Consider the following 15774-nt stretch of genomic DNA (forward strand, 5'->3'; position numbering starts at 1 on the left):
TATTAATATATATTATTATTATATATTTTTATGATATATTTTTATGATATATTTTTATGATATATTTTTATGATATATTTTTATGATATATTTTTATGATATATTTTTATGATATATTTTTATGATATATTTTTATGATATATTTGTATGATATATTTTTTTGATATATTGTTATTATGTATTTTTTTACAAATTTGCTAATACATTTGCATATCCGGGTAAATTTGCATATCCCAGTGAATTAAAATAGGCCAGAACAAACGATATCCCGATTAAACTGCCATCTCTAACTGGTTAAGGGACCTACCCCGTGTAGCTGTTTGTTTTGGCTGTTTACATGCCGCTTGCCATTTTCGCTACTTTTATGACAATTTCAATTTCTGCACAGCGCCGCCTTGGTTAATGTTTTAATTTATGGGGTTGCGGCTAAGCGAATTCAATTTGCGCTGCCTTCGAGTGGCACACACACAACCCCTTGCCAAGTATCCGAACTCCTGCCCCAGTCCGCAACTGAGTCCTCATGCTCGTCCGCGTCCTGAAACTGATCCGGATACGGAATCGGATGCGGATACGGATTCTCAAGCAAACTGGCATCAATGTCGACTGTGGAACTCTGCGTGAAGTGGCCGCGTCGTCATCCAAGTCAAGTGTCGATGGGGTATTTTTTGGAATTCGGATTTTGGATTTGTGCGTAGAAACGTCTGCATAACGCCTCTGTAACAAATTGATTATACGCCGCTGCGGTTTGAATACAATTTTGTTTTTTCGCATCGATTTTAAGTTTTATGAGTGCCCCGGCAGCGACGATACGCGCTCGAGTACGAGTACTTATAAATTTATGAGTGGCCCGTCAAGTCGCCAGACCGTGCGAAAGTTTTCACTGAGAACGCGGGCCAGGACCTTTGGGCCAGTGGGAGGCTATAGCTACACACACCATCTATGGTGGTGGCTATTTGCATATTTTTGTTGTCATCTCACAGCTGATTGGGCAAACAAAGCGGCTCCAAGCCCACCCAAGCTAATCCCGCAAATGGAGTTGACTCGGTCGGAAATACTGATAGTTTCACTTGGCGCAAGAATGGCAGTATTCTAGGTCTGCTTATAGTAAGTTTTGAGGTTTTGATTAAAAATGAGGCCTTGTTTCTTATTTTTTATGGCCAAAAACGAATGTATGCTGTAGGTTTATGTTTATGTGCAACTTGGCTATGCAAATATTTAGTTTTATGCGGCTCAGATCTTCGCCCCATTTGCTCACAACAATGAAGTTGCGCAAATCGCAATCACATCAATTTAAATGGTTATCCGATTCGTTGGGTGTTTTTGTGTATTTAGGCTACAGTAGTTGATACCATATCATGAATTCAAATGGCTCAGTTTGATTTCATCACCCATTGTGCAATGCCATTTGTCGCATTCCGGCGAGTTTGGCAATTTGTGTCTTTTGTGCATCCGAGCTGACAAAGGATTTCACACCGGAAGCAATTGCAATGCGTTTGCCGTCGTCCTTGCCACCGCACCACCGCACCACTGAACCACCCAACCACTCCAGCACCCACTCTTCCCCAGTTAATTGGCAACTTTCTGGCCAGGGGCGCCTTAAGCTCGTCCGCTTTTTATGCCGTTCCGTCCTGCGACGACTTCTTTGTGAGGCTAATTTGTCACAGGATGCCAGGATGATGTCAGGATGTGAGGATGCCAGGAAGTTGGGATTGAGGATGGAGCAGGCGATGCTGCTTCATTACACAGGCGATTTGTTGTGCACAAAGCGAGCACTGAGTCGATGGGAAAATGGTACGTAATGTCCACAGTCAGCTAAAGCATATACAAACAATTAGGGTATTGAATAAATCAAACATTACTATTAAGCTATTCGGCTGAATAAAATATTATTTCGGTGTTTTTAAACTTCCATATTGAAAAGTATTAAGTATAAGTATTAAGTATCACTTACATATTTTCTATGCATATTAAATAACTTAATAAGAACTTTTTGGAAATCGAGATTTACCCAGATAAAGATGCAGATAGGCCAATTATTTCTCTGCGTGTATCCACATGGAGTGCGCAGGGGGTGGAAGGGATTGCGATTTTGGGAGCTTCCGTTATCAATAAATTTGTGCGCTTACGAGTAAATGCGTGTGTTTATCGAATTAGATGGCGGAGGTCAGGAAGTCGGCGGAGATTTATGTATACGAGCATACATGTACATGGTCAAAGGGGCCAGGCAGGCGATGCAAGGCTATGTCAATGCCGAGATATATGTTCCTCCAGCGGATCCCGAGGCCTTTAAATTACTGTGAATGGGCTCTGTGGCGCCAGGGATCAGAAAAATCGATTTGTCGGTCGCCGCCGCCAGTTAAACGCTGCCAATTTGCCGCACTGCCCTCTGGAGCTCAAAAGTTTCTTTTGATGGACGGGGCATCTGGCATTTGGCATCTGGAATCTGGACCCACTGGCGGCTACTGGTTTTGAACCTGCCACTGAAATACAGATGCCAACTGAAGCCGCCGGCCCAATTTGCATGCGTTCGATTTGCAATTCGCTCTGCAATTGCATTTGCGGTTTTCGGTTTTCGGTTTTCGGTTTTTCAATCAATTCTAACTGTGCAAACTGCAAAAGGCAATCATCAGTCTGTGCATGAAATTCGCGGCGCCTAGATGCAGCATCCACCGAACCAGGAGGCTATCCTGGAAACTCATTTTCCCTGCGATAACTTATAGAATAAAACCATTAGCTTCCTAGTTTAACCGTGTAAACCATTCGCTTGGATTTGTATCTCTGCAGGCCCCAGTTGAGCATACCCCGCCAGAGGGTATCCAAAACTTGATTCCCTCGCCTTCGTGGGGCACACGCCAATGTCAAAAGGTTCTCACAGCCGAGCGGCGTCGCTGCTGCTGATGATGAAGATGATGATCCCATACGTGGCCATGTGATATGGCAGTAAGCCGATACTCACTGTATCCCGCAGCTTCGATATTATGTGCTGCACACTTTTTTGGGGCCAAGTGCCGTTAGCCGAGCTCGTGTGTGGTCCCAGGACATGGGTAAAACACGCTCGAAAGGCACCAAAAGTCAAGCTTTTGTTTGGCCAGGTCGAGAGTGCGGCACGTGGCCAAGAAACACTTTTGTGTTTCGATTTCGGTACTTTTGGGGCCAACTGAAGTGTGACTAAACTGCGCCCGCGGTCATGTAAATCGTAATCGTAAATGGTAAATGGTAAATGGCGCACAGAACTAAAAGCAAGTCCTGCCGCCTGTCAGTCACTCAGTCAGTCGGTCAAAAGGAGTCCTGAATGGACCTCAAGCTGTGCGGAAAACAAAGGCCGCGGAAAGCAAACAGTTGCCACATCGGTATCCAATTACGGCATCGACTTCGACTCGAGTTGAGCCAATTTACGGATACAATTGTGCCAAGTCAAGGCCCAGGCACAAAAACACAACACGACTGCAACAGAAAAGGCAACAGCAGGCCCAATAAGTCGGCACGCAGAATGGCCAAAGGCAAAAAGGACCGCCGAGGGTTGATCGAGCGGCGGGGAGGGGCACGGGCCTTTCATGTTCAATACTGTTTGCATAATAAATGCGATTTCACAAATTAGTTTTAAATCTAAAGGATTTTTTAAAAATGCTGCTATAAAAAGTGCTGAAATCGTTTAGGATCACGTTTCAAAATACACCATCTTGTCACTAGCAAACTAATAAACTAAAGTAACTAAGTAGGTAATTGGAAATTATTTCTTTTTAACATCACTGAGATACTTTACACATAAATTCGCTGTTGAATTTATTTTAATTAACACACAAATGCATAGTGAAGCAGCTTGGTGTCAGCTCAAATTAAGTGGATTTCGATGCCAAAGCGAACAAAAGTGCTGTGAAAGCCCCCTAATCCCCCGGAACCGCTCGATCAACCCCCGCGTGTCCTTTGTTCGTCCTTGGCTTTGTGTTGTAGTATGCAAAATGGTAATTCCTGGCCTTAATTTGCCATTGTTGTGAGCAGCTTGCTTTGCTCATTTGCTAATTTGACAGTTGTCAGGCGCGTCAGTTGGCATACGTACTTTTCATTTTCATTTTCCATTTCCACTCGCCTGTCGATTTCCACATGCACGTCCATGCCCATGCCCATTTCCATTTCCACTTCCATTTCCATTCATCAAAATTGGCTTTGGGTGCGAGGCGGCAGCTCATAATAATTTGTCATCAATTAGCCGAGGGTGTTGATGTGCGCGGTAAACCAAGTGGAAGTGGAATTGGAGTTGGAGTTGGAGTTGGAAAAGGAAGGACGAGCATCCCGTCGTCCTGTGACATACGGTCTATATGGTATGGTATGGTATGGCATGGATGGTATGTGGTGCATTCAAGGACCCTGTTCAAAAGGACTCAAGTGGCCGCCTGTCGCCCATTTCTGTTGCTGTTGCAAATTACTTTTGATTACTATTTTGATGTACTTTTCAGTTGCCGCAAAGAATTCCCACTGCGCCGCCCGTAACTTTGTAAGCGTTTCGAATTACCAAATGAATTGCGGAACGCTGCTTGTGGAGCAATTGCCGTATTTGATTACGAGCAGCCGATAACAATTAATGTTGGATATTAGCATTTTTCGGTTGTGGCGGAATTCGCCTTGAAACATATTCGTTTCGCGTTACTTAAGTAACTTCGAATGAAAGTGTCGATCTCTGTAAGCTCGATCTACTATGACATAAGCAAATTTCCAATTTGCACCACTTAAACCCTATTAGGCGTTCCCTTTCTTACCAACACTAGTCACATACCAAGTGCCAAGAGCGAACCTTGGCCACAAGTCAAGTTCGCGTAGTCGGTTGCGATCAAAAACGGTCTTAATAATGAAAGTTTATGGCCGTCAGCGGCACATTCCAGCTCTCCACCTGCAAAGCATGAATGAACCAGGCTTAATCCGGGCCAAAAAGCCAGCTTGGCCCCATGACCAGATCCCAGACTTCGGAGACAGAGACATATACGGTCTGCCATTCATATCCTACACATTATACAAAAGACCACTTAAAATCCATACGCGATTGAGCGGGCGAGAGAGTTAAATGAAAAACTAGATAAATGTTGTACAAATTGTTAACTGCTTTTTTATGCTAATCGCAGGCATATTTATACCAACAAGAAAAATGACAAAATCAAAACGCAAAACGTTAAAGGTGAAGCAATCGGGCGCTGACTTGTCAAGTGGCCAAGATCGCAGATCCAAAGATCCGAAGATCCGAACTGCTCTCGGTGGTTAATTTATTAAAACACAGCCAAGTTGCGCTTCAAATCGAAGACTTCTAAAGCAGCACGTACTAATAGGTGGACAGTGCGTTACGTGGCCATAAGGCTGGCGCTTGCATAATTGTTTTTGGACAAATTTGATGCACTCAAGTTTGCGGATTTCAAGATTGGGAATAAACTTTGTGATGGGCTGTTGTTTGAGATATATTTAGTTATTTTATTTCTATTAGTATTCTTAATGGCTTGGGCTTGAGATTTCTATCCGAAGTTTCGGTCCTTATGCAGACGATACGCACTGTCCATTCTATTTGGCTTTTATTTTTGTCAAATGAAGCGATTTCTGACAAAGGCTTACGCATATAAATGATTTTGCCCTCGACTTGGGGGCATTGTGGATGTGGAATCGGAATTGGATTTGGATTTGGATGTGGATGTGGATGTGGATGTGGTTGTGGTTGTGGGGACTTGGATGCCCAGCGGGGGGATGTGATGTGGCTTTGGCAAATGGCTTGCTAAGTGGTTTTAACACTTTTATGGCGTTAAGTTTTTAATTTTATTCGCTAATAAATAATTTAAGTCAATTTCCAACAATATAAAAGATTGTGCATTAATTAAGTTTCGGGGAGACAACGACGAAGACGACGACGACGACGACGACGACGGCGCTGATGATGGCGACACGTTTTGTTTTCAACTCGATTCGAATGGGATTCAATCCGATTCGATTCAGTTCGATCTTGGTTTCATCTCCTCCTCCTTGTCCCCGCCACCTCCTTTTGTTCCAGCGTTCATTCAGTAAAAGTCGTGAGTGTGTGCGTTAATGCCCGATCCAATCTCGGATTTTGGAATATCGAAACGGAGTGCGACGACAGCGCATTTGTTTTTGTTTAAAATGACATTAAAGTAATTATCTAATTAAGTTAACATTTTGCTTAAAGATAAGTGCTAAATTATTTATTTTCGAATCTCATTATTCGATATTCGCCATTCGTACGGTATTCGCTGCATAAATATTTTGTGTGCTCATGTCTGTCGGATATTTTATATGGTTATGGTTATAGATTTCGTGTGCGCATTGTTCGAATCAATTTTTCTTTCGATTTCTTCTTTGTCATGGTAACACCGACATGCATACATATACTATATACTAGCGACTTTTGAATGGCTTCGTTTTTGGGTATCTGAAGTTGGATTATGAGCCGAGTGGAGGGTTTCTTATTCACTCTTATAGAGTGGGATGATTTGTTTGATTCAATGTTATATTTACCTGGCTGACAACTCTTATAAATATTTGATTTTGGTATAGAACAACAATGGGCAGCAGACGAACTAAACGCTGAGAAACATCAAACAAACTGTCAGATTACAACGATTTATTTTCCATGTTGAATGGAATTGAATGTATAGGACCTTTTGTTTTAAGGCGGTAAACAAATGCGGCTGTTATTCCCCTTAAAAGTCTGCCCCTTTTGCTCCCTTCATGTCTGGCACTCTCTTTGTTACACATCCAGCACTTCTCAGCTCACATTCAACCTCGGTTACAGGCATCTACATAAATCAAATAGTTCCTGTCCTCTCAGCCTTTCTTCCTGACCAGATTGATGCATTAACATGGCTCAAAGAGGCTCAAAAAGCGAAGGCAACGCTCTCCAGACTCTCGGCCTCTTGACAACGTGCAACTTTATGACGCCCCAAAAAGTTTGGACCGCGATAAGCCCACGCGTCCACCTGGATGACGTGCGCCAAAGTCCTCCTTCGTCCTCAGTCTGCAGTCCTCCGTCACCAGTCCCCATCCTCCAACCTCGGTCCCCATCTTCCCGCTCCTGCTCCTGCTCCTCCTTCTCCTTCTCCAGCCTCAAAACTCTTTGCTCGAGCAGATGCAGATGGCGATGGGGAGATGGCACATCAATTAGCACACCTACCTACCTTCGACTCAGCTCAGCTCAGCTCAACTCATTTCATCTCATCTCGACTCGGTGCGGAACTGGACGCTCCATGTGGCCATTCATTAAAGCTCTGCCCTCCTATCAGTTCGTCGGTGATGAATATATTTTAGCGGAGACAAGAACCCAGGAACCCCACCAGCTGGACGACCAATGCTTCGGGTCGTGTGGATACCCATTAAAAAGTGATAGGGCTTAAGAAATATATAGAGGCACTAAAACCACTTGGGATGACGCGTAATACTAGAACAATTGTATGCCACATAATTCGAATGTATTGTACCCAGCAAATGGACATGCCGCAGCGATACCCCTTAGGTCCCAGAGGCTTTAGCTCCAGGTCCAGAGCTCGAGCCTTATCTGCACAAGATGTATTCAAAAGTGCATAATGTAAAAGTTGTACGCGATTGCTCCAGATACAAACACACGGTCGAGAGATCCGGAGACTACGCGTATATACGAATATAAATGTATCTGCACCTATAGGTACATACGAGTATGTGTGTGTAGTGTGTCCCAGTCGTTGTTGCTGTTATCTGAAGCATTGCTGATGCTTATCGGCGGGTTGTAAACGTGTGAGCTAAAAATACCAGCCCGAATCCGAATCCGAAACGCTGGAGCCGCTCGCCGTCATAAAAGTTGCATCAATTAGCCAAGTTCGGTTACTTTTCGGTGTTCGGTGTTAGCTGGATGCGTGTGTGTGTGTGTGTGTGTTTTGGCCTTTGGTTTGTTGGGTTGCATGCGGACCGCATTTGTTGTCGCTGCCACTAAACTATAACGATAACGAGAAACAATGTTAAACTTAAACATCAACACCTTTTAAGAGCCTGAAACGAAAGCCAGGCCCAAAACCGCTGCAGAGCTGAAAACTGAACTGAAAACCAATTCCAGACCAAGTGTCTGGTGGCCCATGGCCTCGTCCAGTTTTCAGTTCGGACTCGGTTTTCTTTTTATTTTTTCCGTTTTTTTCCGTTTTTTTGTATTTTTTTATTTTTGGTTTCAGCCTCCCTGTCCCTGTGTGTGATATATTAAAATGGATCTGGGTTCGGCACTGCGGCTGCGGCCGCGGCCTTTTTCGTTCTCGTTTTTTATGGCACAGTTTAGGAGATAACAAATTTTTGTTACAAGCAAATTAAAAGGTTTTTCCCCCATCCACGCCTTTTTCGGGGTCCCAGGCAAAGAATTCACTTTTATCGATTGTTTTTGCTTGCATCGTTTAGTCGATAATTTTGGTAATAAATTTTAAAATAAACAGCCCAAGCACACACAACACACGGAGCGTGGTCCCCTGATTTTCTTTGACTTTGGCCCGCTTAGTGTGCGCGTGGCATTAATGCAGCGACATCGAACAAGTCCCGGGTCCCGGGCTCTTGGTCTTGAGATCCATCCGAGCTCTGCTCTGCCCCGTTTCCCTCCTTTTTCGGCGGTACGAGACCAGACGCCGCCTCAAAATTCCATGGCCGCACATAAATTCAGAACATCAGATTAAGAAAGTGTTAATGTCGCAGCAATTTCCTTTTATCTCAACATAATTGAGCGATAGAATTTGAATTTAGCTAAGAGCCGAACATAAATTTAACAACCACAAACAATGCCCGTTCCTCGACTAACACCTATTTTCGAGTGGGTTATCCAATCGCTGGCACATCAAAGTGCAGCGGAAGAGTTTTCATTGTCAAAACAGGAAAACCAAAAAAAGAGGTGGAAAGCCCAAGCCGAACCATAAATTTGTCACTTTTCCATTCTTCGCGCTGCGCCTGCGCACATTTTAAATCAAAAATGCATAATTGAATACACTATCAATGGGGGTTTGGGCACCTTTGACTTTTAGTAGCTCTTGTAATTCGTAAGTAAATATTATACCAAAAAATTTGTTGGCTTCTCTCATTGCAACGATCAATGCATTTTGTGTTGTTACATAATTACTGTTGCGTTATGTTTCTAGTTGCTTAAAAGGGCATTGATCAAGCGCCTTTTTGTAATGTTTACCATCATTTAATATGCGGCCTCTTAGGAAGATGAAATATGAATGGTGTGTAGTTTACGACCTAGTAACCCGAGACCAACGGCCCGCTTATCGGATTCTTCATTTGAATCGACGATTATTTTCCAACTGCTCCCCCATTTCTCCCCAACCTTGGGTGAAAGTCTCAGAGGAGTCTGGATAATCTCAAAATTGTTTCAAGCTGCGTCATCCAGAGGGCTTAACCCTTAAAGCCAGCCGGAAGTAACGTCCGCCCTCTGGATGAAAAGCGCTGAAAGAGACGGGGCTACTGCGCTAGAAAGAGAGAGAGAGAGGGGTAGACAAATCCTCTGGCTGTCTGGGGGCCGTGGTTAATGATTAATGAATTGAATCAATTAAGTTTCATTAACGAACACTTTTCGGTAGCTCGGGCACGAAAAAGAGTTGAAGACAGGCGTCGACGTTCTCTCCTCAAGTGTCAATAATTTGGGTTTTCGATTTCGATTTTTACCCCATTACACGTCGACCTAGCCCTAACTCCCCGATATACCTATATTCGCTCGGTTTATTTTTATTTTTTACTCCAACAGTAGCCGGCGAAGTTGCCGCGGGCTTCTCGGCTTGGACTTCTGGGCCTCGGGCTTGGGTTTCGCATTATAGTTGATTGAACTTGCCACTAACCCCCGACAATATGCAAAATCATCGTCTTCTTTGGCGAAAGCCCGTCGCAACAATAGATCGCTAAATATCATTTGTGCACACATAGGCAGTGGAAGGCACTGTGGAAAATTGGGGGATCATCTGTGCATTCAGTCTAAATAATTTGCACCCCCTACTATTTCTCATATTGGCTTAAAGTTTAGTTACGTAGTTATGCATCAAAAAGTTTACCACACCTTTTCAAGTTGCTACTCCTGGCTTTAAATCTTTTTAAATGTCCCAAAACATCTTAGGCACCTATTTTGCCAGTGTAGAGTGGGGTGTACTCGATTGAGTGACTCCCGTGTGGTCCTCACATTCACTTCACTCCAGTCCAGTCAGTCCAGGCATGTGAACTCGCTGTGGGCTCTGGCAAAAGGTAATTTAATAACAATTAAAAGGCATTCGGTGCATGGCTTTTGAAGGCAATCTCCGTGTTACGCATTAATGAGCACTTAACTTGGTCAAAAGTGGAGTGCTCCACATAACCGCTTCATTCAACATATCCACCCGATCTCAGAGTCGCAGCAGGTATGTTGTTGTACGGCATGGTATGGACTCTATGGTATGGGATATTGGTAGGGTGTTGGTTTCGGTTTACGCATCTCGCATTGATTACATTTTGAACGTTTGTCAATTTGCTCACCATTCACTCCGAACGCCTCGCCCTGCGGCCCTTTCCCTTGCTGAATCCCCAGCTAAATTGCTTAAAATTATTCAGTCGTTAAGCGTGCGAAAGTCGTTGATCGGCGATCGATAAACCTGAAGAAATAGTTGAGACGAGCCACTCCACAGGGGTTTCCCTCACGGGATCGCTAGATGGTCGCAAAACGGAGTTACCACTTAGGTATTTTGGGTTGGAATATATCCCTTTCCTCAGCCTTTGCATAGCCTTTCAGTGCGCTTCGTCACTACGTGGACTGCTGCTGGTTCTTACATTTAATATGATGTTAGCTACGTACTAAAATAATATTAGCGTGGGCGTGGCAATCGGAGGCTCAAATTGATTGATGATAATTTGTCACACGGTCGACCATCAATTTCGGCCAAAAAGGATGCGACGCTGTCAACTGCGGCGACGGCAATCTAACGCCGTTCAAAAAGGCACTAACGTGGTCCAGAGAAAACGGGCGGGACGGTTGGAAGGGGTAAGAGCAGGGTCACACATTTATTCGAGTGAGTGTGCCAGGTATCAGAATGCTTAGGTTTAGGCATTGGCCTGGGCGTGGACGCACAGTGGGATGGCACTTAACCAAACGGAGGGATAGGGAAAAATATGCAATCATTACTTATCACTTTGATTTGTACATTCATGATTTTGGTGCCTTGCGAGATAGAAGGACAGTAAGCTAACGAGTTTTAGAATCTATCAAAACAGAATATATCTAACATTTTGAGAAGCGCGGAGAGAGGCTCGTCTTATTTAGGGGTATTCAAACGTGAGAAGCGCCGAGGAAGGCGTAGACACGTACTCTATTTAGAAGTTAGTATCCCACTGTGCCATGGCCAAATGGGAATCCACTTCCAGCTCCAAGCAACCGGACAATCTGTCCGTCCGCTGGCTTGTCCGCTCGATGGTTCGGTCAAGTGTGCATGATTGATGAATTATTTTGTTTTGCGGTGAATCAAAACGACACCATTTTCCATCAGCCCCCGCCCGATTTGATGACATACTCGCACTCCCGCTCCGCAAAGCCGAAGGTAAATTGAGATGAGGTCGATGATATGGCCCAGACCTTGGCCCCTCTAAGGCAGAAGGTAAGGTACTGGGAAGATATGGAAAAAGGTTTGGTCACTCCGCTCCACTCGTATCATTAAAAAGGATATCGATAGGCGATAACATGGCTAAAATTGATTGAATTGTCTCTGTCGCCGTTGTCGTTGTCGTTGTCGTTGACTCTCTTTGTTTCTGGTTTGTTGTCGCATGTTTTCCCTTTTTCCCTGTTATTGTCTTTGTTTCAGCTGCTCGTCGAATCAAATTGAATTGTACAACACGCAGGACGCGGGGTACTCAATAGACCAAAAGTAATTAAGATAAATACGCAATGATAAAAGTAAATAAATATAATTATTTTCTCTTTCTTTTTTTCGCTGAGCACTTGACAATCAATTGGCCCGACTTAATGGTTAATGGTACGTGATTAATGAAAAGCAGGCTAAGCGGAAAAGGCTTAGAAAACCGAGAATGGGGACAAGTCAGGTATAATGGATATATGTTAATCGATCATCAAAATATTTAGGTAATTATGTCATTTTTCATAGACTTGCTTATTAGATAAATATCCCTTGATTAGTTGCATGTAAAATGTAATTCGGAATAATGTGTGACTTGTCATATCCATTACAGAATGAAAATCTTTTAAAATGCAGCAATCAAATATATTTGGGAACTTATTAGGCGACATTTCCTGGCGACACAACAACCTCTTCCACAGCCACGTGATTTTTAATAAAGCCAACTAAAATGTAATTAAACCTAATTTATGCGCTAATGAAGAAATTTTCATAAAAACAACAAACCGAAAATTAACAAATAAACAGGGGAACACCGAGCCAAATGAAATGAGTGCATAGATCGTGGAATTGGGATTGAAAAAAATAATGGAAATGAAAACTGAAATGGGGGGAAATGTCCAAACCTGTGTGCATTCATTAGCTGGCAGGTTTCCATTTTGCGGGTGACAAAAGTTTCCGGTTGGCCACGGCTATGAACCTAATGGCCAAACGGCGAAAATCACACGAACAAAAGACATTTTAATTGAAATTTTTTAGTTAATTAGTGCGCGTCTCTCGGCCTTTTACGCTTGAAGAAGGATCTGGGATCTCGGATCTGTAGGGGTTACCTGTTACCAATTGCCAGTTGCCAGTTACCAGTTACCAGTTAACCGTACTAATGAGACCGGTGTCCCTCTTTTTCTCTCATTTTATGGCATTGTTTTTCGAAATTATGATTTAACGTCGCACGAATAAAATTTATTTCCATTTCAATGCATTGTTTTGAATGGCATAAATTGTCATTAGATAAAGTTTATGACTCAATTATCGTTAGAGGCTGACAAGTATTTTTTGTCGCCGGTTTTGTTAGCCCGCTTTTAATGGTGACATTGAGTGCTATCGCCGTCTCGCTCCCTCTCCTCCAGACATCTGGGGGATGTGTGGGGCGTGTCTGGCGATTTATGGCACTTCCCCAACCCAAAGCTACATATATCCCCTTCATATACTCGGATACTATATACTGGATCTGCTTAGGTGTTGGCTGCGTTTCGAAAGTGAGCTGTAATCGCTTTTTATGGCGATCTAAAAATGCGGGTTTCATTGAAATTGGTTGGCCAACAATGACACGACCTATGTAATCTGCATTCAGTCAACGGAAATGATTTATGTTCACGGGACACACATGAAAGTAGAGGGGAGGTCACATTTTATGTCAATTTACTTTCAGAAGATACAAGAATTTGAAATACTACTAATACTCATATATAGTATAGTACAAAATAGTTTAGATGCTGCTTAGTTTATAGCTTATTGTAGTATATATAATTTCAATATTGGCTGCAGGTATATTTGTCGCTCTTCAGTCTGATGATAAATAAATGCAATTTGTAGCTTTTAACACTTCAACTTGATACCCAGGCCGTCGAATGGATTTTTAACATGTCCCTTTTAGGCCTCCCACGCATTTGCTAAAAAGCCCAATGAGCAGCGCAAAGAGTGCGACTAACATTAACATATTTTAAAAGCCAAACGGCATTTGCATAATTTGCATTCCCCTTTCGTGCCCACCATTTTGTAGGTGCCCCCATTTCGGCGAAAAATGTCCCCAAAAAATTTGAAGAAAATGCTCCAAAATGGCGCGCACTTATGCCAAATTAAACTTTTTAACAAAAATGGCGCCCAACGTGGAACTCATGGATGCTCCAGCATCTCTGTGGTCCCGGGTTGTGCTGGTGGTGCTCCCGTCTCCCGTCTCCGGACTCCTGGCTCTTCTGGCCACCATTATGTAACAAATTACTTTGGCAAAGTGCTCGTGTATTCGCTTTTTAAATATGCAAAAAGAGCGCAATTTGCATAAATTTTTGCCTCTCTCTTTCGCCCGACATTAAAACAATTTTAACTCGCAGCACCAACAGGCGTGGAAAAAAGAAGATGCCGAAAAAACAAGGCATCTTAGCGGTAGAGGACACGTCGATACCCTTTAAGGTCAATCAAGAACGGAGCAATAATTGTATTAGTTATAACTATCAAGTGTTTTTCTATTCAATTGTACATTTCCTTTAAAGCGTTCAACAATACTTATATTAAAATTGTAATTGACGGCGGATTATTTTTGAAGGGAACTCATAGAATTCGAAGTTATAACAAATAAAATGCCCACTTTTCAGTATCTACACTGTAAACAGTATTTTGGCGCAGGTCCTTGAAACCTGAAAAGCACCCACCTAAATGGGAGGGGGCTGCCTGTTGCTGTTACCGTTACCGTTACCATGTTACCATGTCACCAGCTCACGCCCACCTACCACCCACTTACCACCCACCTCGACTGGTACGTGGTGGTGAGTGCTTGCTTTGGCCTGTTTTGGGTTGGTTGTCATCGGTGCCAAATTAACAAATTTACGCCAACATCTCCAGCTCAAAAGCTCCGAGGGGGGTGCTGGTGTTTGGTGGTTGGAGTGGGTGGAGTGGGTGGAAAGTGGCTGGAAAGTGGCTGGCAAGTGGGTGAAAAGCGGGTGAATAGTGGGTGGTGCGCCGCGGGGGTGGCTTCACATTTGACATGCTCTGCGGCGGGTGGTTGGTCCTTAATGTGAATTCGCTTTCGGGCCCTTCATCTCCATCGTCGCTCCGCTTTGGCGTCCCCAAATTAAATATTCCGGCACCATTAGTGCTAAAAGTGTTCGCATTAAAAACATTTTGCATTTTTTCTCGCCTCTTCTTCTACTGTATTTATTTTTCTTTTTTTTTGCCCGTGCCCAAGTTGTTCTTTTGCTGGCTGTGGAAAATTAGCTGGAAATTTCATCACGACAACTTTGTTCTTAGGCACGGTCAAGTTTGTTTCTTGTAACTTTTGCATTAGTCCACTCAAAAGTGCTGCGAAGGTAATCAATGATGGCCATTGTAAGGTAACTATTTTAGGCAGTGATTGCTTGAAATTTAAGAAATTTTATTTTAGCTTATTATCCCATACGGTTTCGGTTATTTGAATGACAGTATTACAAATATATCATGCACCTAATTCGAACCTTGTTTTCATCTACACTACTATTACCTCGATTTCTTTGTGGAAACGCCTGTTTTTATGTTCGCCTGTTTATTAACAGCTGACTTGACCGCATTTTAGAGACCGAAAGCGGCCTTAACTCGACTGATAAGATCCGCTTCCTGCTTGGCCAGCCAAAAATGGCGTTAAATAGGGATGAAGGTGGCCAGAACAACTTGCTAATGAGGACGGCAACGCCTTGACTGCGATGATCAAATGTTAATTCGAAAATAAATGAACGTTAATTGCACGGCTGGACATCCGGCACTTGTAAGCCAAGGCTACGCCACATACTATATATACACATGTCTGGGACAAATCATGTCTGGCCCTTTGATGTTATCGCCACTCATCAAGCGGCGCGTTTGGGGCATTGAGGTGTGAGTTGGCCTATAAGTCCGCTGACAGCTGGTAGCACTTCTAACGAGGTCCTCGATCGAAGGTCGTCGCCTGTTCTTCCTGCCTATACGACTTGGCCTATACCTACACCAATATCCCTGCCAATACCTATACCATTACCTCTATATATGCAGTTTTCTGTATTTTTCTGCCTGGTGACAGCTGCCAGTGCATTGTGGGCCCGGCACTTAAAGTCCGTCCTGCATACCTTTCACACCTTCGTCTCCTGTTTTTCCTTTTTTTTGGTAGGTGTGAAGCGGAATTTCCAGTCTGCGCGCT

This window comes from Drosophila erecta, unplaced genomic scaffold (assembly GCF_003286155.1).
Source record: "Drosophila erecta strain 14021-0224.00,06,07 unplaced genomic scaffold, DereRS2 tig00000126-arrow-pilon, whole genome shotgun sequence".
Classification (NCBI taxonomy): Eukaryota; Metazoa; Arthropoda; class Insecta; order Diptera; family Drosophilidae; genus Drosophila; species Drosophila erecta.